Below are 26,520 nucleotides of genomic sequence, written 5' to 3' on the forward strand. Positions count from 1 at the left end.
TGATCCCAGATTGGTCTCAACCACCTGCCAGTCACTTGGAAAGTCCTGATCCTGAGTGTGGAGAGACCCTGGCAGAACCTCAGAATATTTTCAAATGAAAATTCTCCGTACTTTTGGCCACCTTTAAATTCTCTTCCAGGTATTTACTGGGGAAGGGGAGAGAGGAGATGTGTTTTGGTAGATTCTCAAACCCTAATCAACCCCTCACACACAGGGGACTTTCAGACTGGTGTAGGACCCATCATGGGTTTTCAGATCATTTTCCTCCTTTCTTAACATTCACAACAAACCTGGTGGGGGCTGAAGGGGGGAGGGGAAGAGCTACTGTCTTCAAGTGGGAGAGCAGGTGCTCACGGGAGCAGAGGAACGTGATGGGTCTGATCATCTCACAGGCTTCCAGGAGCGGGAGGTCACTTGGTAGCTCTCCACCTTCGTTTGCTTGCATTTCCTGTCTTCTGCTCTCACAGCAGGGACCCAATGGGCAGCAGACCAACCTGAGTTTGACACTGGAAGGAGGCGGGGCTTCTCTTCAATCCCACGTTGACCCTCACCTTCCAACCCCATTCAGTTACTCAACAACTACTTATTAGGACCTCCCTGTGTTCCAGGCATCACAATGAGGTATATCAGTGAACAAATAAAACTCCCTCTTCTCCAGGAGCTTGCCTTCTGGGGGAGTTTCTGTACGACAGCTTTAAGAATTTCTTTGGCTGCTGCTTGGAATTCTCCAGTCGGGTGCCCCCCCAGACTGCTGTTTCTACGGGTGCACCTTCACATAAACACTGCCCTTCCTGTTTCCTACACTCACAAGGCGATACGATACCTGCTCACACCGAGCTCAAGGAACCCGCGCAAACGCGTGCTATCTCACAATCATCAAAGCCCAGAGCCCCCTGCGGTGACCAGGCACTGCACTCTGGAGAAGCACTACCCCATGCCCCCCTGTGCCGCCCCTGCCCTTCCCTCAGCAATGCCTAGCTGCGGAGTCCCTACCCGCCTCCGCTCCAGCTCCATCAGCCTTAGCGCTCTGTGCTATCGGATAATGCGACCTTCCCAGGCTTCCTGACGGGTTTTTCCCTCCCAGCCTTCGCTATTTCTAGGCTGGCTCTGAAGAGAGAAGAGCTCCGTGCGCCTGGCAGAGGTTTGGGCAAGGCACAGGTGGAAAACAATTACACAGCTCTTTGGAAACCCGAGTCTGTGGCAGAAACTTGGACTCGGTGGCCTGAAACCAGGCAGAGGAGCACTATGAGGCGGTGCTGCTGTCCCTCAGGGCTGACTGATTAGATGTTCCTTCCTCCCAAATCATTTTCAGTGGGTTGTTTGTTTATCTCCGATCCTAGCAACCGCCTACCGCTGTTCTGCTTACAAATGCCTTCCGTAATGCTAGGCTGCGGAGGTCAGCAGGCTCATTTCTTGCTTGGTTCAACTTCTGGCACGTTCTGTCAACTTTGGGCATCTCCCTACCAGGCCACCAAAGTCTTCTGGGTCAGCCAGCACTTTCAAGGTTCTCTTGGCCACACTACTCTTTTGTCCTCTGAAGAGAGTGGCACAGCAGGAGAGGAACGTCCCCTCCCCCCACAAAGGATATTTACTCCATTCAGAAAGCTCTATCCAGAGCCCCTGAGCTTCTTGGGGGTGGTGGTGGTTGGGGCACTTAAGAGGTTCAATCATGACTGGGGTGCAGGCTGCTTTCTGAGAAGGTGGGCCTGAGCAACCGTATTAGCAGCAGCTGTATGTAGGTCAATGCCAAGAACTGGAAACTCACACAGGGCACTCCCCTTACCCTCTGCCCAAGACTGAGTGGGAGGAATGGAGGACAAAGCAACCTTGAAGGCTCTTGGAAGGCTCTCCCTGATTCCGGGGAGAGACGGAAGGCTCTCTTCTGTGTGATTCTACACCTGAACCTGGGGTGTTTGGAAAGGAACGTTATCCATTATCTCTTTGTCAGCGCATGCTCCTGGATGCCCCACGGAGCCTGCAAAGAAGATTCCCTTTAACCCACTCTGCTGGACAGGAGTTACCACCCCCATTTTACAGGTGAGGAGACTGAGCTTGAGGGAGTCACCAAAGTGCCCATAAAATCGTGACTATGCTAAGCGAGTGAGATGAGGCTGACCACCTTCAAATGAACTCTATGCTAGTGAGACTTTCTTTCCCTGGCTCTCACAAAGCAGTGAGCGGGCTAGGAGGTAGGAAGCCTCTCTCCACCACCTCAGGCCAGTTTTGTCTCACCCTGTAAATAGCCCTAGTTATTTTTTTTTTCTTTTTTTTTTTTGTCTCCTAGATGCTCTTAGTTTCTGCCTATCTCCTTTCTCCCAACACATTTCCTACACAGCTGCCTAGGCCCTACTAGCAAGCCTCTTCCTGCCTGCTCCATCCCTCTGCTCTGTATTAACATCAACATCCACCCTTCATTATATTACTGCTTTCAAGAGTCTCTTCTTGTCCCTCCTTCACTGATCTCATCCCACCAACCGTACTGGGTTTCATAAGGCAGTGTTGTCCTAACATCTTTTCCCTTCCATACTGTGTCCAGCGTGTCACTGCACTGAGTTATACTTGGTCATTCACATTTGGCAACCTGCCACCTTAAACTCAGTGAGAGGTGTTCTCTCAGCTTTCTCTAGAAGTTATGGAGGGGTGACGTGCCTGGTATGACAAGCACTGATGGGCTCTCAGCAGCTTCCTGCAGTGGATTGCTTGCTGGCCTGCTTCTCCCAGACCTTGAGAAGGCTTGTACCTGGATTAGTCTCAAAGAGGAGACAGAGCTTAATTGTATTCTGTGTTCTAAGACACTCAGAAGCTACTTAGATGAGACAGTGTCTGTGGTATGTGGTAATTGAGGACACACAAGCGAATACAAACAGCCACATACATAAAAGGTTGGGCATAAAATGAAATAAAATTAGATGACAAATGGTTGCTTTGGGGGAAGTATTTCTGTGCTTTCTATAGGAGCATTGAGAGTCACTCTTCTTCAGCTATGTGGCCATGCTTCAATTCAGTGCATAGCCCTATAGCCATGCACATACAGGCAGCACTAATCTGATTTCATTTGTTATTATAAAACAAAAAGGACACAGAGCTGAAAAGGATTCAAGAAGAGTTGGAGGAGCAGAGAAAGAGGTAGATATGACAAAAATATGTAATATATATTTAAAAGAAATTTAAAAATAAGCCAAGTGTTTTTCAAATTACCTTCTTGACACATGAATATTCACTCTCATCCTTGCAACTTGCAGGATGTATCCACAGCTATTACCCTCATTTGTCTTCCACAAAACACAGAGGGGGCCTAGAAATGCTCATTTCAACAGCCAACTCTTATTGAGTGTCTGCACATACTGTGACAGAAAATATATGCCTGTTTATTGGTTTATTCTTTTCCATTTTACAGAAGTGGACACTGAGGTAATGAGAGCATTGGTTTCAGAACATATAGTATTCCAGATGACAACATCTGGGTTGGAATTCAGGCTTCCCAACTCATATAACCTTGCCCTTGTCTCATGCACGTGACTGCATCTGTGTTTCTTTAACTCGGTGCTTTGGCAAAACCTCCCTCATGCTGCCTGCAGGAAGCTCTGCTGGCTCCTGGGAAGGACCAGGGACAAAGGTTAGTTCCTGGACTCAATGGCAGGGAGACAGAGAACTGTCCTTTTAGCAAGGCCATGGCTACTTCCTCTGCTGCTTGCGAGGCAGCCACTGAAGTTACCTCCTCTAAAACTACACTTCATCTGCAGACGAGGAATGGCAGTCATACTTGAGTACTTGAAGGGCTATCACGGGCTCCTTAAATATGAAACAGTATAGATATGAAATCTTATAGCAAGATTCCTCTCCTTTTTCCTCTCTACTGTTCTGGGGTCAGGGAGCATTATCTGGGCACAGGGTTTGTTGTATGTATGAACTCAGAAAATAGATGTGGCAGAGGATGAGAAGAAACCCTACCCTCTTGACATTTTCCCTTCTTATCTGACTCTTGAGGATTCTGGATGGGTCCCCTTTGGAACAGATAGGGCTGGACAGAGAGATCTCTAGATGTCCACCACATAATAAAGAAGCAGCTCTATGACACAACCACTGTACTCTCTGGTGCTGTTACACCCAACTTGTGTTATTTCTACATCTGAAAAGCTGCAGAGTGCTTTCAGCCAAGCCCCTGGGCATCCCAGTCTGGGAGCAAGAACAGCAGCAGCATGTCAGTCAACATGATTGGCTGTCAGTAGCATACATTGGTGGGAATGTCTCCAGGGCAGAGAAGAACCAACAAAGCACAGACCACTGCAGTGGAGGGCCTCCCTCCTGGCTACAGCTCTGGTGCCAGCAAACCACTGTTTCCTATCAAGTATTAAAGATGTTCTTGAGTGCTGAGATCTCTGGGTAGGGAAGAAGACAGATACCCCAGGACTGAGAAGGAAACTATCATGAATCGCCTGCCCTCCACGACGTGCTTCCCTTATTTTCTCATCTAATTCTAACTATAACCCCTATGAGGTGCTGTATGCCCTTGTCCCATACTCAGGGAAACTTGAGCTTGCAGAAGTCAGTGGATGCTCCCCAGGGGCCAGCTAGTGTATAGCTGAGCCAGGATCCAAAGCCAGGTGTGAAGGACTCACCTGCACATGCTTTCGGTACAACTGTGCCAGCTGCCTGGGGTGTCATGGCCTCCCGTGGCTTTTTGTTCATCTTTGGAAGAAGGGAGGCAATGTTTATTTGGCTGGCTCAGATGCTGAGATCTTTATCTCCCTCAGAAAAGCGTGTATTAAATCCCTAATTGTGCGCGGCATTGAGCATGGCATGGAATTATTTTGTATACAGAAATAATTAAGCTAAGTACAGAGACAGGGTCCCTGGCCTCTGGGAACATGAGTTCCCTAGCACACTGAAAGTTGAACCAAGCAATACATCCACAAAGCCAGAGTCTTGTTGCCATTTTTCCAAGGTTGCCACAGTCATAGACTGAGTCCCTTTATTAGTGATGATGTGGCCTGCGTGTGCTGGGGTGTCTTCCAAATGTATTCCCACTTCTAGAAAGGCCTCTAAGGAGCTCAGGCTTGGGAGTGAGTGATATACTGGAAGCCTTCTCATAGGACCTGCGTGATCTTCACAAGTACTTGAGATGTTCAGGCTTTGGCTTTCCATCTACAGAATGGGACTAATAGCATCAAAACTCTCAGGGGCTTATCAAAATTGTTTGGCAGAAGAATGTATGGGCCATACCAGTGCAGTGACAAGCAGACGGCAAGTTCTTTATAATTAATTAATGGCTATTATAGCTGATGATTAGGAAGCCCATCTAAACAACCCTCCTGCTTCCCCCAAATGAATGTAGGGAGTCTGCTTGAGGTATTTTGGGGAGAGGACTTTTGACTGCAAACAGCAGAGATGGGTTCATTGGCCCCAGTGCTATGGATGTACAAAGAATCAGACCTCTGTGCTTCTAATGTGTTATTTTGCCCAGGTGGCAAGGTCTTGGACTTGGTGGAACAAAATACCAAGTGTCTGCCTATTGGCTGTTTATTTTTAATTCTTCATTCTAGACTTTAGAATCTAGAGAGAGGCCGACCTCTCTGCAGAAAAAGGGTTTGACGTTGTGCGTGCGTGCATGCGTGAGTGCGTAACAGCTTATAGTGTAGAGCAGTAGGGATAAAGTACTTCTGGTTACCAGGGATACCCATGAACCTGGTGCACCAGTCCACACCAGAGGCTGTTATAGCTGATGTCCCAAAACTTATGTGAGGAATAAGGGCAGAGCTGTTGGCCATATCAGGTGAAGTACTTGTGTTGCTGGGGTCGAGTGGGGGCCAGGGGAGGCGGGCTGTGTGGTAAGTGGAAGATTCTAGAATATCTTTTACCTTCCTGGGGTAACTCACTCGATTGCTAACCTTCTTCTCACCCAGAGTTGGCCTGGGAGTGACCACGGGCCTTCAGGAACCCAAGGACCCATACTTCAGGAAATCTCTTTGTGTTTCTCCTTGGTCAGAGGCCCTGTCCTGTGCACCATAGACTTCATGCTTAATGGCCTGTCAGGAAAGAAAACAATCAGCAGAAAGGGAGAAAAAGAGTAAACTAATAATAAAACCAAACCCAAACATCACCGCCCTCCCCTCCCTCCGCCCAGCCCTCACTTGTCTCACTGTCTTTGCAGCCAATTCCCCTCCCAGGCAAATAATATTTATTCCAAGAGGCTCTGACACACCAGTTCAGAACAAGACAATGCTTGATTGTTTCTTCCTTCCCCCTGCGGCAAGCGATGGGCTGGAGCAGCGCAAGCGTGGAAAGAGAAAGGTACTTGCTGCTCTTCTCGTGGGACCCAGCTCCTGTGCTGTCAAAACAAGCCTGAGACTCACGCGGGGGAGGACGGTGGGGCCAAAGATTAGTGCAGCTACTGCCGGACCTGCTCAGAAAGTTTCACTCTTTCAGCTAAGTTCCTGGCAGCTGTGACCACTTAAACGGCTTTTGCTTCCATTAAATGGGAGAGTCATTAAGTCAGGGAGCTTAAGGCAAGCTCTAAAGGGCCCAGCAGTCACTGCTCTGCGAAAAGTGCCAATTCATTGTGTGGTAGATAAAACACCTGGAGACTCAAATCAGAGGCGAATTTCTCTAGCTTAGGAGTTGACGGCTGACCCTTTGGTGACCTTGTGCAGAGAAACAGCTCTTGTGTAAGTCAAAGACTTCAGCCCTCCCGACACAGGAAGAACACGGAAGGTGAAGTCAGACAGGGGTGGATTGTCGGCTCCACCGCTTCTCAGCCGGTGTTCAGTCTACTCAGGCTGAAAGGCCCAGAAGGATCGCTTCCAGGGTTTGTCAACCAGGCGCATGCCTGAACTGAGAATTTGTGTCGTCCCAGGTAGAGTTACTTCCTCCTGGATAGGAACCCACCATCATGAACTGGGACCGACAGTCCCTTTTTTCTTTCAGCAATGCTTTCTGAGCCCTCTTCACCAGAGAGCAACAGACAAGAGTGACTGAGCCAGCGCAGTTGTTTGAACACCATTATTGCTCATCAGAGCAAAGCACCGAACACTTCTTTCTGGACAGTACCCATGAGCCTGTGAAAGCCCTTCTTTTTGATAATGTTTTTTAATTACAATTTATTCACTTTGTGTCCCAGCTGTAGCCTCCTCCTTTGTCGCCTCCCAATCCTGCCTCCCCTCTTCTCCCGTGCCCATCTTCAAGTCCACTGATAGGGAAGGCCCTCCTCCCCTTCCATCTGACCCTAGCCTATCAGGTCTCATCAGGACTGGCTGCATTGTCTTCCTCTGTGGCCTGACAAGGCTGCCCACCCCACCCACCTCAGGGGTGCTGGTGGTCAAAGAGCCAGCCACTGAGTTTATGTCAGAGACAGCCCCTGTTCCCTTACTAGGGAACCCACTTGGAGACTGAGCTGCCATGGGCTATATCTGTAGAGGGGTTCTAGGTTATCTCTATAAATGGTCTTTGATTGGAGTATCAGTCTCAGAAATTACCCCTGGGCCCAGATTTTTTGGTTCTGTTGCTCTCCTTGTGGAGCTCCTGTTCCCTCCAGGTCTTTCTCTCTCTCTCTCTCTCTCTCTCTCAAAAAAGGGAATCTCTTTTTTGAGATTCCCTGCACTGTGCCCAAAGTTTGGCTATGAATCTCAGATTTATGCTAATAATTAACAACACCAGAACAAGCCGGGAGGGTATCGTTACTCCCACTTTACAGATGAAGAAGCTCAACTTTGAAAAGGTTCAGTGACACATAACTAGCATCTCAAAGTCTAGTGCTTTTGCTTCCTGTCTGCCGCTCTTCTTGGGCTGGCCCTATGACAGTGTGTCATAGGCAGATATAGAAAACAAGGCTGGAACTGGTCTCCCTGAACTTGATGAGCCCACCCTTTACACTTGTCAGGACCCATCTTACCACAGGCCTGATACTAAAGGCAGATAAACTCTGACCCAATAGCTTATTCCTCTCTATATTAGAATGAGGCCAGGGTGAACTTACAGGGAGATGAGAAGGTCCTGGGCAGATGCATTTTTCATCAGGGAAGCAGACTCCTTTTTTTTTTTTATTACAGTTTATTCACTTTTTATCTCACCTGTAGCTCCCTTCCTCTTCCAGTCCCAATCCCACCCACCCTCCCTCCCTCTTCTCCACCCATGCCCCTCCCCCAGTCCACTGATAGGGTAGGTCCTCCTCCCCTTCCTTCTGATCCTAGTCTATCAAGTCTCATCAGAACTGGCTGCATTGTCTTTCTCTGTGACCTGGTAAGGCTGCACCCCCTCAGGGGGAGGTGATCAAAGAGCAGGCCAATCAGTTCATGTCAGAGTCAGTCCTTCTTCCTATTAGTAGGGAACCCACTTGGACACTGATCTGCCAAGGGCTACATCTGTGCAGGTTATCTCAATGAGTGGTCCTTGGTTGGAGTATCAGTCTCAGAAAAGACCCCTGTGCCCAGATTTTTTGGTTATGTTGCTCTCCTTATGGAGCTTCTGTCCTTTCCAGATCTTACTCTCTCCCCCTTCTTTCATAAGATTCCCCGCACTCTGCCCAAAGTTTGGCTGAGTCTCAGCATCTGCTTTGATACCCTGCAGGGTAGAGGGTTTCAGAGGCCCTCTGTGGTAGGCTCCTGTCTTGTTCCCTGTTTTCTCCCTCTTCCGAGGTCCATCCCATTTGTCTTTTTGAATGAGGATTGAGCATCTTACCCAGAGTCCTCCTTCTTGATTAGCTTCTTTAGGTATACAGATTTTAGTATTTTTATCCTATATTATATGTCTAATATCCACTTATGAGTGAGTATATACCCTGTGTGTCTTTCTGCTTTTGGGATAGCTTACTCAGGATGATCTTGTCTAGTTCCCACCATTTCCTGCAAATTTCATGATTTCCTTGTTTTTAATGGCTGAGTAGTATTCAATTATGTAAATGTACCACAATTTCTGTATCCATTCCTCAGATGAGGGACATCTGGGTTGTTTCCAGATTCTGGCTATAACAAATAAAGCTGCTACGAACATGGTTGAGCAAATGTCCTTGTTGTATACTTGAGCTTGTTTTGGACATATGCCTAGGAGTGGTATAGCTGGATCTTGAGGAAGCACTATTCCTAATTGTCTGAGAAAGCACCAGATTGATTTTCAAAGTGGTTGTACAAGTTTAAATTCCTAGCAGCAATGGAGGAAGGTTCCTTTTCTCTATATCCTCTCCAGATGATATGACAGTATACATGAGTTAACCCAAAAATTCTACCAGGGAACTCCTACAGCTAATAAACACCTTCAGCAAAGTGGCTGGATATAAAATTAACTAAAAAAAAAAAAATAAGTAGCCCTCCTGTATGCAAAAAGACAAAAGGGCTGAGAAAGAAATTAGGAAAATAATATACTCCACAGCAGCCACAAAGGACATAAAGTACCTTGCTGTGATTCTAACCAAGCAGGTCAAAGACTTGTATGAAAAAATTTCCAGTCTCTGAAGAAAGAAATAGAAGAAGATATTAGAAAATGGAAAGACTCCGTCTTAAAACCACCTCAGCAACACTTTCACTGCTTCCTGGGGCTGAATGGGAGGGACCAACTGCTCACGGTTGCACCTGCACAGTCTTTAATGCTATAGGACACAGAGGTAGGACAGTTGCCAAAGAAGAGTTCAGAAACACATAGTTCCCCAAAACACCAGTGGGCAAAGGGACCAGACTTGCTGCTGCCTGGTGGGGAGGTAGAATCTGGGGAATGTCATTCCCTCATGAGAATTATGCCAGGATCTATGACAGGACCAAATAAGTCTGACCCTGGCTGGACAGCCTGACGTAACCAGTAGTCTGACTTATCCATGTGGGATTACTCAGGCTATAAAAGTTCTATTTATTTGTTAAGGGAGGGGCAGATCCATATCCCTTCTGTTGACACCTGGACCGCAGGGGAGAGAGCTGCACCTCCTTGCCCATCCCAGTGCCCTGGCTGAGCCACTCCCTGCCCAGCCGATGTGGCTGATGGGAAGAACACCTGGTGGGTGAGTGCTGGGAGAGCCTCCCGTTGGCAGCAGCTCCTCTGCCGAGAGCCATGACCATCACTCAATAGGATAGAAGGCCAAAAGCCTGAGAGCACAGCTCCCAACATGTCTCCCTCTGACACTTGCCCCAAGTAGGCCCTGGCTGTGACAGTTCAGTCAGACTCCTTGCTCCCAGCAAATGCCTCTTGAAGAATCTCTTGATTTTTCCGGCATTTCTTTTTATGGCCATGTTAATTTCAGTTCCAAGATCAAGTGAGCAGAAGATTCCAATCTTAAGTCTTTGGTGACAGGTCTGCATGGGGCTGCGCCCACCTTTTCTCCAAGGCATCTAGAGGCTGAGTCAGGGCCAGGGCAGGAAATCTGAGAGGAGTGACCTAATGTTTTAAGGGGTGATAACTCTCCTTCAAGATGGTGGCAAAGCAGGAAATGGCAGGTATTTGGGAGATCAGAAGGCTCCATTTTGCTTTGTCAGGAACCAACTGCTTGACCTAGGAACTCAGTTTTGTTTTCTACAGCTCCACTTCCTCATCTGAAGAAAAGGAAAATCCAATGGGCTCTAGGTTACTCCACCAGTAATCTCAATACTACTGTTTTTTGTTTTAAAAACCAAAGCACCAGCACATAGAATGAATACTTGGGAAAAAAAAAAAAAAACAACAAAAGAATGAATACTTGGAGTTGATTTCTTTTTTTGCTGTGCTGAGAGATTCCAAGGGCTACACCCCCGTGCCTTCTCATCTTCATTGACTGCCACAGTTTCCACATAATCTTTCCCAATGGCCCCTGCTCTTCTTAGAGTCACACAGAAGGTGCCATCCAATGGCTATAATAGTGCTGAGAGCTCTAGGTCTCAATTCTGGTCTCAGGAATTGACTTGCTGGGTGGTTGTGATAAAGACTTGGCTTCTCAGAGCCTCATACACCCAATGGGGTAAATATTCCACCCTGGGAATGCACCGTGAGACGCTTCAGTGAGTAAAACTAAGAAAAGCACGAAGCGTTTTTACGGTGGAGGTTGCATGTCTAAATCCCTGGGTCTTTGGGAGCCAGTGGCCCTTTACTAATGGGCTGCACCCAACGGAATTGTGGTGGTTTTCCAGTTTACATAGAGGCAGGGCCTCCTGGCAGATGCTGGCGAGTTACTCACATGCATTGTGAACCTGGATCAAGACACTCTCTTTTTGGATTAGTTCTGAGCCTGGTTTTAAAGCAGCTGGCTAGGATTGCAAATCGTTGTGCAATGTGTTTAGGTGAGCTTTTTACAACCTCACTCATCAGGCCTTGGGGACTCTGCTAGGATACTGAGCTGCAGGCTGCTGAGTCACAGAGGTAGATAGAAGCCCGTTACCTGCTAAACATGGCTTCCTGGCCCCGCCTTTCCGGTGTGATAAGCACCACAGGATTAATCCAAGAGCCCCTCCTTAATCCTCCATCTGCACTTTCTTTTTCCCCTGCCCTTTACTTGGGAGTTTTTCCTCTTCAGGTGGGAGCTCTTGAGCTAAAAGGAATTAGCTCTTTTTTAACCTTCAAGGCTTTCCCCCCTAGAGCAGGAAAAAAAGAATTAGCTCTTTTTTAGCCTTCAAGGCTTTCCCCCTAGAGCACTCAACCTTCCCAATGCTGTGACACTTTAATACAGTTCTTTGTGCTGTGGTGACCCCAGACCATAACATTATTTCATGGCTGCTTCATGACTGTAATTTTGCTGCTGTTATGACTCATAATGTAAATATCTGACATACAGGATATGGGTTGAGGACTGCTGCCCTAAAACAATTTGATGAAAATCTGATGAGATCAGGGGTTCCATTTCAAAAAATATGGTTAAAGGGACATGGGAATTAATAGAGAGGACCCTCCAAGAACTGTCAGGGCTTTTTGTACATTTCTGAATCTGCCATATTCTCTTGGGTTTCGACAGCTCTGGGTTACTATTTCCTCTGCTCAGAATCACTGTTACCTAACTACAAAATCTGTGATAACTATCTGCCTAAAAGCTATGCCTGCTGATGAAATAGTGGCATGAATGTTAGGGGAGTAAACAACCACTTTTTAAAACCTGGGTTTAAGGCTCACTCCATGACATGGAGCCTATATCTGCTAAGGAGGCCAAGAACTTGAGACGAGATAAGTTGTGGGGAAGACTTAACTACCATTACTCTGCTAAATGAACATATCAAAAAACAATTCATAATGACATATTTCTATACCTACTGATTAGTGAACTACTTAACCCTCAGTAGAAAAACTTCTTGAAGTAGATGGTAATTAACACAAAGACCCAGAACTGAATTACATGCAGAGAGTGGGAGAGAGAATTCTGAATGTTCAGTCCTGAAGGAGATAACTTTATCATATGCTTCTTCTCAAGACTCAGAGATCTATGCAGAAGAGGGAGCAGAAATCTTGTGAGAGCTAGAGGTGGTGTACAAGTTAAAGGAAGCTGTATTTTCAAGAAACAACAGGAAAGATGCACACAGGAATTCTTAGAGACTGTGACAGCATATATAAAACTTGTACAAACTCAAGCCAGGCAAAAAAAAAAAAAAAATCCCAGCATGAAGAGGGGAAGTGGCATAGAGTCCTATCCAAAGCCAACAAGCTATTTTCAAATGATAGCTTCAAGGACAGGGATAATCATTTTTCTTCCATGGGGTGACAATGGGTCTATCAACCACATTCCAGTGAAGGCCCTATGCCCAGGAGTAGACAGTCAACACAAAATGGACTCCATGATTTTTAGTGGCATTTTTCTTTTTCCTTTTTCCCTCTTATTTCTTTTTAAGAGAGAAAAATAACAAAGTTGAATATCTAGGGAGAGATAATGGTCTGGGAGGTGTTAGAAAAGAGGAAAAATATGATAAAAAATATTGTATTATGCTCTCAAAGAATAAATGAAAAATTTAAAAGAAAAAAATCTTCCATCTTCCCATGACTAGTTAGTTCTTATCTCTTCTTTAAGAAACATCGCCTTATTAGTTACTTTCTTCATTACTGTGACAAAATATCAACTTAAGAAAATAAGGGTTTGTTTGGGTTCAGTTTGAGGACACTGTCTGCCACAGAAGGGAAGTCATGCAGTGGGAATGTGAGGCAGCTGGTCACATTGCTCTCCCCGTCAGGGAGCAGAGAGAGATGAATGCTATTGTTCATCTTGATTTCTCTCTCTCTCTTTTTAAATCCAGGACCCCCATGGAATGGCACCACCCACATTCACAGTCAGTTTTCTTTCAAAGACATTCCCAGAAGTGTGTTTCCTTGGTGATTTTAAATCCAGTAAAGATGACAACAGAGACAACCTCTTTCAGGAAAAGAGGCATTTATCGAATGAATATTAATGAAACATCTACTTCACAACAGGCACAATTCTAGAAGTTGATAAACTAAACAACCCAAAGTTACAACCTCCATAGAGATTATAATAAAGTTAGGCAGACAGAATATAGAAATACATAAATGTGTATGCTGTTACATTTTGATAGATGCAATGACAAAAATAAAACCAGTGAGAGAAGGAGAGTGAAAGAGGAGAGTTTGAGTCAAGAAGATCCAATAGCAACATCTAAGCAGAGACTTGAATAAAATTAGATCCAACAGGACCTCCTGTGCACTATGGCAGAAATGGAGGCCACAAAGGTCTGCCTTAGCTAAGATAAGGAAGTTGGGGTGAAGCAGATTCTGGGCTTGGAAAGATCATGAATTGTGTTTTGAACAGGCTCAGTGAATCTCTAGAGTGGGCAGTAAGAAAGCCAAGCTGGCCCTCAGAGTCAGACCAGGAGAGATGGTATGGAGCTGTTGGCATGCAGGGCGTCTTTAAATAAGAAAGCATGGACAAGACACCCTGGAGACCAAGATCATCCCAAAGATGGAGCCTGGAAGGTCTTCAGCACTTAGAGGTCAAGGACATTAAAATGCTGAGAAGGAGACAGAGGAATCAGCAAATGAGGTAGGGGAGGATGATGTCCCTCTAGGAGCACAACAGAGTGTCTTTCGTGGCTCATGATGGGGAAGTGAGGTAGCGCAGTGGATAAATGTGCCCGAGACTCAGGGTAGACAGAAATAACCAACTTCTGTAAGTTGCCCCCTGACTGCTTATGCCATTGGGTGCACATGCCCCTTTGCACACACAGACACACTAAATAAATTTAATAAAAACATTTTTAAAACTGGAATGCTACCTTATAATGCTACCTGTATGTATGTTTTCAGGGCTGGCTGACTGGCAGTGGGCAAATAATTGGTGTGGTCCTTCCTTGAGAAGACCATCTGTCCCATTCCTCATTTTTGTCAATTGCCTATGTTTCTTTGCATAGGATTGAAACCTTGTGGGATGGAACATATGTTTAGGAACATAAATATTCCTACATCTACATATACACACATATATTCGCATGCATGCAATAACAATTAGGTTTTTAAAGAGAGGCCACGAATCTGAAGGAGATTTGGGAAGGAGTTATGGGAGGCTTTAAAGGGAGGAAGGGGAAGGGAGAAATGTAATTATGTTATAATCTCAAAAAAAAAAAAATGCGGCCTGTTGGCCAAAGACAAAATAGCCCATTGAATATGGAGGTTCCTTGCTGATCTCACCAAGCTTCAGAGGTTCGAGATTCGTAAAACAACTCTCCTGGGGGATTTTTCTGAAAACCTGATTAGAGATATGGGTTGCCAGATGGAAGAAAATGTGGATTAAGTTATCCCTTTAGTCCCAGCACTCAGGAGGCAGAGGCAGGCAGATCTCTGAGTTTGAAGCCAGCCTGGTCTACAGAGCGAGTTCCAGGACATCAGGGCTACACAGAGAAACCCTGTGAAAACAGGGTTTATTTGAAAAAACAGACAAATAAAATAATTTCTTAAGAAATGCTATAGGCTTGTAGATTAAGGAGCTGTGGATTCTATTGCCACATGTTTTAAGAGTTCAGCATGGGCCAGAGGAGGAGGTTGAGAAAAGTTTGTTTTCATCCTTTCCCATTGTGCCTTATCTAAGGGCACACATGCCAGTCTGCCTTCTTTTTTCACTCAGTCGTAAGAGATGTGGTTACTTTGTGCTTGTTTTGTTATCTGCTGCAGAACGCTGATTCTTTCAGTATTTAAAAGACCAGAGAAGTTTCAAATCATACGTCCATCTAGCATGCTATGACAATCTTTTCTAGAAGACATATAACTATATAATTCAATAAAGACTGATTCTTGGATCATATTGTGGACTTGTAATAATTATATGGTGAAAATGTCATCACATTCATGGCAGTCACAGTCTAGTTCCTATATAATTACAATAAGAAGCCAATAAGGATGTCGCATCAGGAACTAGGTACAGTCCTTAGGTTTCTGGAGACTAGTCTCAAGCTATTGACTTCCCGTAAACATTTCAGTAATGTCTAGCACTCTTCTACATATGACTCAGCCTATAGGGGAAGACGCGTGTTCTGCTACAGGGAAAATAAGAGCTCTATACATGACACATGTAATGAGTGAGAACCTGATCAAACATGTGGTCATGGGTTATTAACTCCAGATGAGTTCTAATCCAGCACAGTAGTAACCAACAGCCTCAGTGCAGTAAGTGACATCATTAAAACTGGATGCTTAGCTCGGCTGGGGCTGGCCAAGGCTGGTGTTTCCCTGGTAAATACGCATTCTGTTTCCCTTTAGACCCTTTCATGTGAGGGGACAACATGCTCCCTTTTACATCTTAGGAAGAATATTTAAAAAAAAAAGACAGTGAGTATAGAGATCTATATAAGATCTATATATACATTAAAACTCTTACTTTGCTATTTTAAGCCCCTGATCAAGTTACTTCTGCTCGATTTAGTGTTCTTGGGTATAAAATGGGAGTGGCAATCCCTAGCTTCATAGGGTTATTGAAATTAGTGTGGAGTTCAACTTAGATATGACTGTGAATGACCTGGCAGAAACAACTCATGACAGCAATGAGAAAAATGAGCAGACCTAGTGGTGACAGAAAGGTGCTGGCAGTGATGGGCTTCTGTTTCAAGGGCTAGGACATGAGGGTCTGTCCTCGATAGCAGTGATATCTGCAGTTGGAAGCAGGAAGCCGGAGATCCGTGTCATTTATTCATACTGGGTTGCAGACATTCGTTTAACAGTTCACAGAAAGGCTTGGAAGTACCAACCTACAAGAGGCCCGCTATTATGATGCCTGTGTTCTAGTGAGTTCTAGACACAACCTGGGCTGTGGCAGATGTGGCACAGCTCTTTTGAGTGTCTGTCTTCACTGCTTTAAGCTACCATACAATCGCCAGCCCATCCTGCTCACCATCAGGTGAGAATAAGCCGAGGCAGCAATGTACAGTCGCCCATAGACATGTATAAGCTGCCAGGGAATTTTTATTTCCTACTGTCAAACACTAGCTGCCTTTAAAGTGTGCCTCCCACCCAAGCCTACTATGTTTTTCCCTCTAGGTGGGAGGGGAATGCTTCTCTAGGTGAGTTAAGAAGTACTACCCCTCTTCCCTGCAAACTGAGAGCGACCGCATCACTTTGGAATAAACGTGCAACTTTGGAACAAAACTCCAAGCCTAGCTTTGTCTTTCTACTTGGAAGATGGATGGCGGAAAGCCCAAGAGCTTAGGCTCCTGAGGGTGGTGGTGGGAAGGCAGCCAGGGGACAAGGACAAAGATGTAAACTTGGAACTTGGGCTCCCTTTGAAGTTCCTGCTTCTGGAACTAGGTCATGCAGCTATTTAATAACAAATAAGCCCCGTGCTTGCAGGGAGCGCCAGCCAGGTGTTTCTTCCTTCGGGTCTCAAGTGTGAGCCTTTCTTCCCTGGCTGTCAGTGTGAGCAGACTACAGATGCTGGTCTTGTCAAGTGTGGGCAGTGAGGAGATGGGGCAAAGCAGTTTGGCACTAACGTGAACCTTTCACCTAAAACTCAACTCAACCCCAGGGATTTCTGAGATGTCGAAGAAAGCGTGATGCTTTCCTTGCTTAATCAGGCCCCAGTAAGCTCCCTTGAGGCTAACTAAGAAGGAAAGGGCCAGTCATTTATGGCTGTCTGTGGGAATAGATGTATTTTCCAGAGTAACAACCTATCTTCTAAATAAATGTATGACCAAGGGAGAAAGTTTCTCTGCCTTGTGTAACATTGACCCCACCAACTTAGACATTCTGAAATCTCCAAAGAAAATATACTGGAAATAATTTGCATGCATGTGCTAAACTAACTCAAACCATTTCTTTGCTATCTGTCATTTATTCCCAGTATGCAGTGGGGACGGATTGATCCTCAGTGTGAGTCCGTCCCCTTGGCTGTGAAGAAGCAACCCCATTTCTTTCTCCTGACACCCACAACAGTCCAGGCAGTCAGGTACATCTTTAGCTGAACATGAATAATTAGAGACTTAGCGGGTTCTTTATGTTTTACTAACTCTTAAGTCAACAGCCTGCTAATCATTCGCTGGCACATCTTCTCTGAAGTGGTAATTGCTACTCTCCCCACACCTAAGTATTTTTTTTTTAAGAAATAAATGATTCAATAATTGAACAACTTTAGCCAGCCAAAGAATAATACTTCAAGCTTTTGACCCACTTGAGTCTAAAGAAAATTGCAAATTAGCCTCCTCAGAATAACAAAAAAGATACTATATGAAATTAGAATAATTATCGTCCTAGCTCTTAAAAGATCTTTTGAGTGTGTGTGTGGGGGGGAGGGGTAGCATTTCTTACAAATGGAGGCATTACTGGGTAACAGCGGAGATGCTAGGCTCTGAATCAGACAGACCTGAATGTGGGTCCTGTTCATTGTTGCGGTTTAACTTGTTACTTGGTTGGTTTGTTTGTTGTTTTAAAATTTTAGTCTGTGTATAAAATAACCAGTTTTATTTTAAAAATTTCATACATATATATCACTGTGCTCTGCTCATGTTTATCCACCACCTCACTTGGTAGTCCGCTCCCTCCTCTAAATAGTCCTTGTCTGCTTGTACTTTTATGTCAAAGACAGACAGACAGACAGATAAACTAGATACATAATATCTAGATTCCACATATGAGCGAAGCTTATTTTGTCTTTCTCCCCTTTCTACTTTCATGTCGTATATATATATATATATATATATATATATATATATATATATATATGCATGTATGTCATATATATATGTGTGCGTTACACATATGAAAGAAAATATGACATTTGATTTTTGTGTCTGGTTTATTTTCTTTAATATTATAAACTTTGGTGCAATCCATTTCACCAGAAAATAGCATGATTTTATTTTTCTTTATGGCTGAATTATAGACCACATTTGACTTATCAGATCATCTAACTATGGACGCCTGGACTGGTTTCATATCTGAGCCACTGTGAATACTGTAGTGGCAAACATGCATAGGAAAATATCTAGGAGATCCTGAATTCCTACAACTGTACCCCTGGGAGTACTACAGATGGTTCGCACAGTACTTGTATTTTAGTTATTACCCGAGGAACCTCCATAATGATCTTTATAGCAGATTCCTTCCTGGCTCTCTCTGTGTCCTCAGCAGCATTTGTTGTCATTTGCTTATTTGATGACAGCTATTATGGCTGGGCTGAGATGGAATTTCACTATGTTTTTCATTTGCATTTCCCTGATGGACAAGGATGTTGAACATTTCCCCCCAAATATTTATTGGCCATTCGTGCTTTTGAAAACCATCCAGTTGTCCACACAGAGCACACAGAGACAGGTTTCAATGAGGAGCAGAAGCAGAATCCAGAGCTAGAACACTAATTGTTCAAGTTCTTGTATTCTGTAGTGGTTGAGGCAGGATTAGGTCTTTTTTTTTTTTTTTTTTTTTTTTTCCATGTTGGATTGGATCTGGTGAGATGTGCTTTGCTGGCTGGGTCCTTTTAAATGACAGCAGGAACTCGACTGAATGAGGCAAAGCCAGGGAGTTTGAAATTCCCATGGAGAAAAACCCTCTGGCTGGAATAAGCTCATCAAAAGAGCAATTCTTTTGGCCAGCTTGGATAAAAGCAAAAGCAATTTCAGGTTAGCCTGATCTAATCCAGGACTTCTTTTCCTAGCTGGCTGCGTGTTTAAGAACTGTCTCTTAATTTGAACATAGGGAACTTCCCAGAGACTCATACTCCAACCAAGGACTATTCATGGAGATAACCCAGAACCCCTGCACAGATGTAGCCCAGGGCAGTTCAGAGTCCAATTGGGTTACATAGTAATGTGAAGAGGGACTGCCTCTGACATAATCTGATTGGCCTGCTCTTTGATCACCTCCCTCTGGGGGGGGAGCAGCCTTACCAGGCCATAGTAGAGGACAATGCAGCCACTTTTGATGTGAACTGACAGACTAAGATCAGAAAGGAGAGGAGAACCTCCCCTATCAGTGGACTTGGGGAGTGGCATGCAAGCAGAGGGAGGAGGGAGGGTGGGATTGGGAGGAGAGGAGGGAGGGGCTTATGGGGGGATGCAGAATGAATAAAGTGTAATTGATGAAAAATTTAAGAAAAAAGGGAAAAATAATTTAAGAGCCTTAAATGACTTTCAAAATTGGAGGAAAACATGGAGTTAGTCAATTGGCATGGAGCACGTCTCGCCCCTGGGGGCAATGGTCTCCTGAACCTACTCAGACCTCGGACACCACCACTGCTAGTTCTAGAACTGACGCAGGATGTTCCAACGAGGGGTTAAGGCTTCTCATAATATTTCCTATAAGCCCACACCTGTTTGTCTATATCCCCCATTTTTATTCATTATTAGCCAGATAGAGCCAAGTAATTGTGGTAATGATACTTGCTTTTTTGCCCAATGCTGGAATGCTAGTAAATTTAGGTATGCCCTGGTTACTCGCATGCCTCACTGGGTGCCTGTGCCCATTGATGCCCCTCACGCTATGACTCTCTTCAGACAGAAAAGGGATCTTGGAACTACAGCCACCATTGTTACTACCATCTCATTGACGGCTGTTGGAGCTACCACCAGGGCATTAGCCATGAGTCATACTGGGCAGACTGCTCAGACCCTGAATAATCATTTAGCCAATGTAGCTCATGCCTTAGTTGTACATAAAGGAATTAATGCTCAACTAAAAGGAAGCTTGATGGTGTTCAATCAGAGGATTGACCTCTTGCAGGAGCAAATTGATACCCTATGGCAAATGGCTCAACCTGGCTGTCAATGAAAGTATGCTGGACTTTGTGTCACTAGCATACAACATGAGAATTTTTCCTGTGCTGCAATATTTTAGGTAATTGGACTGGAGAATTCGATACTACGATGGAGCAGCTGAGAGTGGCCATTGTCACAGTAAATTCTACCGGAGTGGACGCAGGACTAGCCACAGGATTATCAACATGGATTGCTGCAGCCATGAATCATCTGAAGGAATGGGCGGGCATGGGAGTGTTAGCAGGCCTTCTGGTGTTGGTCTCCTTGGTTTGCCTGTGGTATATATGCAAGATTAGAGTCTCACAACAGTGTGATGCAGCCATGATCATTCAGGCCTTTACAGCCATTGAAGCAGGACATTCTCCCCAAGCATGGTTGGATACCATAAAAAGCTAAAATGATACGTTCAGGATGCGAGGCTAAGCACTGCACTCAGGGTCAGCCGCTTTCGACCCAGAGAAGAGCATGTCTGATTGCATGCGGGTTAATGCCCCAGGTCCCGCCTCTGAGAAAAAGGTATCGGACGGGTCTGATGCTCTTTGGGTGGATGACACCTAAATGAACATCTGTACAAAGTCCCAATTTATTTCTAATATCAGAGATCAGACCTCTACTCTTGCCTGATGCGTCTAAAACAAAAAGGGGGAACTGTAGAGAGCTGCGGAATGCTATGCCTTAAAGATGGAGCTGGTTTCCGCCTTCCACCTTCCCGTTGGTGAGTGCTCTCTGTCACGAACAACTCCACATTTGGCTAAGGCCGAGGATCTGGCTTGCTTCCATGTATGTGGACCTATCTGCATTGCCCCCGTGGCACGCCTGGGTTGGCTACCCAGAGGCTATTTAAGCTGTGGGCTGGCTTTCCCCGGGGTCCGAGGATTGTTCAATGTTCCTGAATAAACTTCATTGAAAAAAAAAAAAAAAAGAACTGTCTCTTATCTTACCCCCAGTCATCACTGCAAATATTAACATGAGCTGCTAAGCTGCAGAACTGCAACACCTGTGCAGAGTCACACTGCTGTGCTGTTAAGACTTTATGATCTAAGAAAGATGAAAATATTATAGGATTCCATTTATATTACATGTCCAGATTGGACAAATCCATAAAGACAGAAAGTAGATTGTACTGATCAGGGTAAGGGAGTTGAATGGGAACAGAAATGGCTAGTAATGGGAACAGGATTACTGTTGGAATGATGAAAATATTCTAAAATTGATTTCAGTAATGATTGTATAACTCCTTGAGTATACCATAAAATACTGAATTACTCACTTAAGTAAGTGAATCATATGGAACATGAGTTATATCTCAATAAAGCTTTTGTAATTCACATTCTACTCCACAAAATTCATCCATTACAGTGTATCATTCAGTAGTTTAACTATTACTCAGTTGACTTTTATAATAACCCATGTTTTTTGTTTCTTTATAGTGAAGAAAATTGAAGACACATTGAAATGAAGACACATTCATTTTATGAATCACAACTCATAAAAATTAGTATATGGGGAAGCCAGGTTTCTAATTTATTAATGGACTAATTAAATCTTAGGGCCACAGAATTTGACTAGTTATCCCTAGGGCATGGCCCATTATTCCTACTGATCCATAGAAAGCCATCTGTGATAGTTACTATTGATCCAACTTGCTAGGAGTAGAATCATGTAGAAGATAAAGCACTGGGCATGCCTGTGAAAGTCTCTAAATAGCTCATTGAGGTGGGAAGACCAACCCTCAATGTAGATAGCATCCATCTGTGGACTTGGGGGCCTGGACTGAACAAGAAGGAGAAGGCAAGCTGGAACCAGCATTCATCCCTCTCCACTTCCTGCAGCAGATGGTGTGCCCAGTGCTGTATGCCCCTGTCAGCAACACTTTCCTGCCATGGTGGACCACACCCTCCAACTCTGGGACAAGATAAACCCTTCCTTCCTTCCTTCCTTCCTTCCTTCCTTCCTTCCTTCCTTATGTTGTTTTTTGTAGATAATTTTGTTTCAGCAGTGTGAAAAGTTGTACACCATCTTTTACATTATGTTATATATACACCAAATAGCATAACACTTCTATCCACTGTCAAAGCCGAAACCCGAGTACAGAATATTACAATAATTCAGACCCCTCTGCTTGTTTTCCTTCATATTATATCATCTTCTGCACGGAGATAACCACCTCTATGACTATGAGGATGAACACATTTTTATTTTACACAGCTCATGTGCTTAAATTGTGTATTATTTAGCTTTACTTAGCTTAATTTTAATTTTGCATCATTTTCAAACTGTACGAAAAATGCAACACACTGTATGAAGTCTTCTGAAACATGCCTTCCTTCTTTCAATGTGATTTGGATTCATCCATGTGAAGGAGCCTAACTGCAGCTCTTTGTTTTCAGACTGTAGGTTGTTCCTTTTGGTAAGTGTACGCATCTTTCTAGCTGTACCCTCCCTCCTATGGAATTAGGACTAGTTCCAGAAGGAAAGTTCACTGTGATCATCTTTGCATCAGTCTCCTTGTATGGCCAACTAAGTTTTTCTGGAGTGGAGTGTATATTTTGGGGATACCCATGAGATCCACTGAGCATGCACATAGCCAGTCTTATAAGGCAATGGCAAGCTGTTTCTCAATTTCTTGCTGACTTAGGTACAAGACCCTATTAATTTCCAACATTTGGTATTATCAGATTTCTAAGACTTGTCCAAAGGGTATAAGCAGACACTGTAATGAAAGGGGACCTTTATGATAACTGATGAGGTGAACATCATCTGATATTTATTGCTCATATGTGTTTCTTGTTTTATGAATGCTTCTTTATGGTTTTTTTTCTCATTTTCTATCAAGATAAGTGGCTTCTTTATGTATAAACACATACACAATTTTATTTGCATTTTATGTGGATAAATGGTTATAATTTTTCAAGATTTATTTTGTTTTATGTGCATGCATGTTTTACATGTATGTATGGGCACCACATGTATTCTTGATGCTCTTGGGGCCCATCACGTGGGAGCTGGAGTTGAAGCCAGGTCCTCTGCAAGGATAAGTCTCTTAACTGCTGAGCCATCTCTCCAGCCCCCATATTATATATATATGCATATACATGTATATCTAAAAATAATACTTTATTAGCTATATTTATTTGAAACATTCCACAGCTTTGTAATTTGTGTGCCTGTTTACTTTTCTGAAGAAAATCTGGGGTTTAATAGTCAGCTTATGTATCTTTTCTTTAATAATTAATAAATTATGCATCTTCACTAAAAAAAAAGTCTGTTTCTAGGATGGGGGAGATGCCTTGGCAGGTAAAATTCACCTACCCTGGAAGTGAGAGCTGGAGTACAGATAGATGCCCAGCACACGTGTGAATACTGGTAGATGTGGTGGTCCAAGAGTGATCATAGCACGTAGACGGCAGAGATGGGGCTCCTGGGCTGGCTGCCTCGTCTATCGTAATTGGTGAACTTTAGGTTCCAGTGAGAGACAGTAATGGAGGAAGACACCTGATGTCAACGTTGGGTCAACACACGCAGGCACACACGGGAACATACACCCACACCAGTGCAAACATTAATGCACACATGTGCAAAAGAAGCAAAGTTATATCACTAGCCAAATTTCTAGGAACCCCATACTCCTGCTGTAAACTCCACCCATCCCTGAGGCCTGTCCTCCCCTCCTCCCCAGGTACAGATCCCAGTCCTGTGCTGCCCATGGCGTCTTCTGAGGGTTTCAATGTTTTCCTCCAGCATTTGGATTCCCTATCCATTTTGAATTGAATTTAACGGTGTGAGATAGGAATTTATTTCCATAAAAAAAGCTGAACTTTCCAGGGAAGTCAGGGACTGGAGTCAAGAGCTACCCAATAAGAAATTTCGCGTGTATAATTTCTATGCTGTTCTGGAGAAATTACAGCAAGACATTAAACTGTTAAAACCTTAACAACAGCGGGGTCCCTGGCGAGGTGGACCAGCACCTACCAGCTTGTCCTGCTCTTCTGATGGACTGTCAGTCAGCTCCCAGCATCCAAGTCAGGCACCTACAACCACCTGTAACTCCAGACGGCTAGATGCCCTCTCTGACCTCTGTGGGCACTTGCACGCTTGGAACATATTCATCTCTTTCTCCTTCCCCATGCTCCCCACTCCAATACTATTAAGCACCAAGGAGCCAACAGAAGGAAGCCATTGTCTGTTAGCAGGAGCCAAGGGCCAGACTGGATTCCTTCTTCAAAGTTTCATGAAAGCCTATGGTGGGTTATCTTTTTGACACTGACAGCTCTGCAGAGGAGCTTCTGTGAAAATCTGGGGGTACCAATTCCATACTCTGCATCCTTCATCTCCTAAAAGACTGTAGATCCCAAAGACTCAACCCTCTCTAGTTTCTGTTCATAAGATGGAACGGAAATAAAGCTTGCTTCACAGAGTTGCCGGGGGCGGGGGATTGGGATACGCGTAAGGAAAGACATAGACGGTAATCATCAAATATGTTACCCTCAGCGAGGTGCAGGTCACACCTATAACCTGAGCACTTGGAAAGCTGAGGCAGGAGGATTACTGTGAGAGTAAAGCAAGCATGGACCACAGAGTAAGTTCTAGGCCAGCCTGGGTGACAGAATAAAATTCTGTATAAAATAAAATAATAAAATAAAAGAAAGCCCCCCCCCCAATTCTGAATATATGCTGAAAAAGGAGACAGGAAGATTCTAAGATTCGTATGGTCCAAGGAAACAGCATTTTCTATACAGAAGAGGATTGGTGGGTGTACCAACTTCTAGAAACTGTGACAGCATGGAAAAGACCTGCACAAGTTCAAACCACACCAAGTTCCAGCACAGAGAATGGGAAGTGGGCACAAAGTCCTATCAGTAACCAAGAAGCTATTTGCCGCTGGTAACTGCTGTGAGAGGGGAAGTCAGTGACAGTGGGTGCAGCAAACACACCCCAGGACAGACCTCATGCTCAGAAATAGTTGAACAGAAAACAGACTACATTGTGTGTTTAGTTTGGCTGGTTCTTTGTGTGTGTGCTTATTTTTGGTGCTTTTATTCTCGCTCTCTCTCTCTCTCTCTCTCTCTCTCTCAAGAGAAAAAAGCTATAACAAGGTGGCAAGCTAGGGAGAGCTGGGAGGAGTTGTGGGAGGGAAAAAGAATAACTGAAATACACTGCATAAAATTTTTAATTAAAAAGTATAAAAGAAATAAAGATAATCTGCTGGCTAGTTTTTATGTCAATTCAAAGCAGCCTATAGTCATTTGGAAAGAAGGGACCTCAGTTGAGAAAATGTCCCCACCAGATTGACCTGTGTATCAATTCTTCATTATTAATTGTTATGGAAGGGGCCAGCCCTGGGCAAGTGTTCCTGGCATGGTATAAGACACCAAATTTAAATACTCAGGAGGAGAAAGCAGCAAGGAGCATTCCACCATGGCCACTGCCTCAGTTATTGCCTCCAAGTTTCTGTCTATAGTTCATGCCTTGACTTCCTTCAGTGATGGACTATGATGTATAAGCAGAATAAACTATTTTCTCCCTGAGTTACTTTTGGTCATGGTGTTTTATAACAGCCATGGAGAGCAAACTAAAGTGTAAATTGGTACCAGAGTTGCTGTGACAGACCTGGCCTTTTTGAGAGGAGGGTTGTGGAAGGCCTTTGGGACTTTGGGTTATAAAAGCCATTGAGTATTCAGAGCTTAGTAGGATCTTGTGGAAGCTGCCTTAGCTAGAATTTCTAAAGCTATGATAAAACATCATGACCAAAAGCAACTTGAGGAGAGAAAGAGTTAATTTCATTTTATGCTTCCAGGAAACAGTCCATCATCGGTGGAAGTCAGGACATGAACTCAAGGCAGGAACTGATGCAGAGGCAATGGAGGAAATCTGCATATTGACTTGTTCCTCTTGGCTAGCTCAGCCTGCTTTCTTACAGCACCCAGCACAAACCGAAGATGGACACTACTCTCAGTGGCCTTGGCCCTCTCACGTCAATAATCCATAAAGAAAATACACCACAGGCTTGCTATAGGCAAATATAGTTGGATCATTTTCTTAATTAAAGTTCTCTCTTCCTAAATGACTCTAGAATGTGTTAAGCTGACAAAAAAAAATAGCCATCAAAATTGACCATTTGTCAACTTGGCACACAAACACATCACTTATTCAGCTAAAACCTTTCCTTTCTTATATGTCTCCAATATGGTATGTTGCTATCAATGCCACAATATAAATTATTCTTTTAAAAGTACAACTTCCACAGTCTGCCTAAAACTTCAAATTCTCTCTCAAGCTCCAAATTCTGCCAAAAGTCCCAAAGTCTCGATAAAATTCTAAAGTTATTTAACTGTAGGTTCTCCTAAAATAAAAATTAAACTGCATACTTTCTTATTTCAAAAACAATGAGCCAAAGCACAGTTACAAT

Source organism: Meriones unguiculatus, chromosome 1 (genome assembly GCF_030254825.1).
Source record: "Meriones unguiculatus strain TT.TT164.6M chromosome 1, Bangor_MerUng_6.1, whole genome shotgun sequence".
Lineage (NCBI taxonomy): Eukaryota > Metazoa > Chordata > Mammalia > Rodentia > Muridae > Meriones > Meriones unguiculatus.